The sequence below is a fragment of the Leptonotus elevatus genome, chromosome 17, assembly GCF_054856555.1.
Source record: "Leptonotus elevatus isolate MCC_2025b chromosome 17, RoL_Lele_1.0, whole genome shotgun sequence".
Lineage (NCBI taxonomy): Eukaryota > Metazoa > Chordata > Actinopteri > Syngnathiformes > Syngnathidae > Leptonotus > Leptonotus elevatus.
This window is the reverse complement of record NC_141255.1, coordinates 18,416,902-18,421,823: the sequence shown is the minus strand read 5'-3', so window position 1 is coordinate 18,421,823 and position 4,922 is coordinate 18,416,902.

Below are 4,922 nucleotides of genomic sequence, written 5' to 3'. Positions count from 1 at the left end.
CAATGATGATGACATTACCGAATTAACAATACTGAGCTCTTTAAAAAAAAAAAGAAGAACAATTTGATTCATTGAAAGATTTTGCAGTGGAATAAGCATATGTGTACCACATGTTGATAGTTAAGGGATGTCCCCCTTCCATGGGGTGTCAGGGAGTTTGTGGAGAATCAATACTTCGCTTAATACGATGTGTTGTGGTTACATTCAAGGTTGTACTGAGGGGCTTCCAGGGATTCCAGATTGGCATAAAAGTCAATATGAGAAAGAGTGTCGTGATGTAGCAGCAGATGGAGATGCATTCCCACTACGAAGCCATCTCGAGATGATGTTCTTGGGTTGCTGAAGAGGGCGCTGTCATCTTCTTCAGGACCTTAGGGTAGACTACCTGGTCACAGGATGAGTCACCGGGATTATTCTGCCCGTATAACGTGAACTCAACCTTTGTTAAATGATGTCAGTGGGAGCCGGCTTGCTTCTCGGTTGTTGTTGGGTGATTGCCTGGTGCAGGGACAATGGCTCCAGCCGGTGTCCTTGTCGGTCGGGTGGAGGAGATGTGATACCACGTATCACGTTTTCCGTGCAGGCGAACTGCAGAAGATGTCCTCTCCGTCACCTTGTGGGGTCCTGTCCACCTGGGCTCAGACCATTTTCGTTTAATCACTTTCAACCATACATATTCACAATCATTTATTTCTGAAGGAGCATCTGGTTGTTTTTTGTTAGTTGGGAGTTAGTAAATGTTAGTTGTTTAAGTTCTGGAGGTCCAGGAACGTGCGTCTCTTCCAATGGAGTTGTTGGAGCCGGAAATGGTCTGTTGGTGTGACATTCAAACAGAGTCCAGCCTTTGGCTGAGTTAAGTGACATTTGCACATTCATTAATGCAACAGGAAGAGCTTGTAGCCAATTCAAATTTGATGAGGCCAGTGTTTTAGCCAATTTTTCTTTAATATTTATATTCATTCGCTCAACCTGTCCTTGCGATTGGGGATGATACGCTGAACCAAATGTGTTTTAATCCCAATGCCTTTTCTACTGCTTGTAGATGTTTGTTTTTTGAAATGGGTTCAATTGTCTGATCAAAATTTTCTAGGAAACCCATGTGATGGTATGTAATGATTAATCAAATGTTCTACCACGATATTTGCTGTTTCAGATTTGCAGCGATATGCCTCTGGCCATCCTGAAAAGGAATCCACTATTACCAGCAAATATCTGTATCCTGCCACTGGTTTTATCATGTCAGTGAAATCCATCGAAACCACCTGAGCAGTCACGTCCGGATCGTGAGTGCCCTGGGGAGGTTTAGATGTAGGCATACTGTTATACCTGTTGCAAACGCTACAGTCCTGCAGTTCACTTTTAACAATTTGTCTCATGAAAGGATGCCACCAGTCGTCTCAGTGTTTCTTCCACACCAAAATGGCATATTCCATGGGCTTCAGAAATTAGATTTTTCAATTTAAAAAAAGATGGAATACATTTACCTTCTTTTCACCATATACCTGCTTCATCTTTTTGTCCTCCTTTGGACATCCACACACACTTTTCTTCTGGACTTGCTTTTTCCTGTTTCTGTGGTGACTTGTCCTTCTCCTAATTCACTTTCGCTCACCATCAATTGTAATGTTGGGCTGTAGCCCGCCGCTTCCTTTGCCGCTTTGTCTGCCGAATCACTTCCTATCTCCCCCTTCTGATAAAGAACAGCAGAAACACTGCACACACAGAAACATCCAGATAGAACATGCGACTGTAATAAGGAATCGCAAGAGCTGCAGCAGTGGAAAGATGCTGTTTCTAGGAGATGAAGAGCAGAGACCTGGTGGCTTCAACACAAGAAGTTTCAGATGGAGCTGTCAGCAAGAGGTCATCCACATACTGCACCAAAAAAAAAACATCCAGAGGAAGTTGGAGAGGTGACAGCAACTGTCGAAGGTAATCATTGAAAAGTCCAGGTGACAACACAAAGCCTTGAGGAAGACGAGTGTAGGAGAAACATTCATTATTCCACCTAAATGCAAAATACTTCTGCATAGACGGGTCAAGAGGAATGCAAAATAATGCATTAGCAAGATCAATGCAAGTGAAATGAGTGTGGGTTGATGCAATTTGAGACAGAAAAAGTAGGAGTTAAGACTACCGTATCAATCGCTCACAGGTCATAAATCATACTGTCGGTTGTTTCACTTCTATGGTGCCTACCCAGAAGCTGGTGCTCCAAAACGGAAGTGGGTAAAAATGTGTTAGACTGAATCCAATAAGCATCAAATGACGGGAAATAGAGGAATTAAGAGTGAAATAAATTTGGCCAATTAGTGGCCTGCAAACAAATCACCTATGTTCAGTTCCCATATGTTGTTTTCAATTTCCTGAAATGCCTCGCTATAGATCTCATCCCCTGATCTGTCATAGTACAGAGTGCAATGCATACAATCAGTTACCATATCATAAGATCTGAGGTTACGAACCCAAGGTGACCAGAGAGTCCAAAAGTGCTCAGATTCGAGCCAACCACTAGAGTCTATATCCACTCTTGCCCAGTAGATGTTGGCAGTGGCGCATGCCACAGGGCATTGTTCAACAAGCGGGAACTGGGAGGTGGCACTGGAGACAGAGCAGCAGTAGGTGTTATCATCCGGAAATTCCAGGATAAGTCCATCAGGGCTGCATTTGATGAGAGGGCATGTGGCGATGAGGAGATCTCTGCCCAAAAGATTGACTGGACAGTTAGGTGCAAACACAAAAGAATGCAAAAGAGTCTGTGAACAGTCACTGAGCATGTGGGTTCAGGGAATATCCTTGTTGCTGCTGCGGTTGCTCTCTCTCTCTCCTCGATTGTAGCCACGTGCAGTTTGTTGGCCTCTGCCTAATACACATTGACTTCAACCACAGACACTGGCCCATTGATGTGGAAATAGAGGAGGTCTTTCAGACATGACGACACCCGGCATAAGATAAGACTTACAAAGAAATCACACTAACACATTGACTTCAACCACAGACAAATGTTCTATTGATTCAGCAAACTCAGAGCAAGTGTTACAGGTTTTGTCAAGCCAACAAGAGCTTGTTATCTACATGATCGCTCCCTCTGGGAGATCATGTCAGCCATTACCGTGTTGACTAACAACCTCTGTTCACGCTTAGATAAGGTTTGCGCTCACCTTTCTGCTTGCAAGCCTGTAGCTTTTCTAGGCGAACCATCCATTCCTCATCCGTCACGATATACAAGGGAACTTGGTTCATGTGGTCAATTCCTCCATCAATGTTTATTAGTTTTTGACCAACAGCAACGGATTTACGTAACTGATCGCTCGCGATTTGCATTTATTTTGAGTTTGCTTACTGACAAGGCAGCTGCATGGGCCATGGCAATCAGCAATCGGCGTCCTGAGGTTCGTTCTGCCTTTTTTACCTTTTGTTGAATAATTTAAAAGAGTGTTCGACCACCCTATTAAAGGCAGAGAGGCAGGCAATCACCTGTTGGATTTTTCACAAGACACACTTTCAGTTGCTGAATACTCTATTACTTTTCGCATTTTAGCAGCAGAGAGTGGTTTTGAAGACACAGCCCTCTGCGGTATTTTTCGCAGGGGGTTAAGCCCTGTGATTAAAGACGAACTGGCTGTACGAGATGAGACCACTAATTTGGAAGACTTGATTAGCTTGGCTATCAGACTTGATAATCGACTTTGTGAAAGGAGACGTGAACGTGACATGGAGTTCCAGAACCAGCCAGCAGGAGCGATGGCAGTGCCACCTGCTGTGGATATCATGCTACTAGGGGGAGGACTGCTGAGCTCAAGGGAACGCATCCGGCGCATGAGGGCTCATCTCTGTCTGTACTGCGGGCCAACCTGGTCATCGGGTTTCCACTTGTTCTGCAAGACAATCCCAGGGCCCCAGGAACGATCATCAGGATTTGGTTTCTATTCATCAAAGTGGGCCCATCCTTTGCACCCATCCACCTCCCAACGTCTGTCTACAGACTCTGAGTATCTCGAGGCAGATGCTGCTCCTACAGGAACAAAGGGTGATACTTCTAGTAAAATACTTCAACTCCTGGGAATTATTTCCAGTAACAGCAACAGCATGGAGGTTACAGCATTGATTGACTCTGGTGCAGATGACTGTTTTGTGGACTTCCAGGTCATTGAGAGACTCGGGGGGCAGTCTCCTCAAATTAGACAAGGCTAAGGAGGTGCACGATCTCAACGGGAATGGTCTTTTTGTGGTTACACACGAGACCGAATTGTTGGGGTTAGTTTTGTCCGGTATCCATCATGAGTCTAGATGTTTTTTTTTTGTTATGCCTCTGCAATCTGTGCCTGTAGTACTGGGGCTAACCTGGTTTAAGATTCACAATCCAAACATAAATTGGCAGATACCTGAAATAGTCAGTTGGAGCTTGTTCTGTCATTGTAATTGCTTGCATGCCACTGGTTCTATTTCACAAAAGAAAGAATTGGCTCCAATAGATTTGTCTTCTGTGCTCACTGAATATCATGACTTTAAATTAGTGTTTAGTAAGGACCAGGCCCAATCTCTTCCACCACATCGCCCATATGATTGAGCTGGTACCCAATGCACCATTGCCTAACGCTAGACTTTATCAGGTGTCAAACCCTGAACAAGAGGCCCGAAAGGAATATATTTCGTCGTCACTGGCATCTGGACTTATTCGGCCATCAACCTCTCCAGTGGGAGCCGGATTCTTTTTTATAGACAAGAAAGATAAAACGCTCCGTCCGTGCATAGACTACAGAGGGCTTAACGACATAACTGTACAGAATAAGTATCCTTTGCCACTTATAGACTCTGCATTTACTCCTCTACATTCTGCCTCCATTTTTACCAAACTAGACCTGCGCAATGCTTATCATTTGGTAAGGATTAGAGAAGGAGATGAGTAGAAGACGGCATTC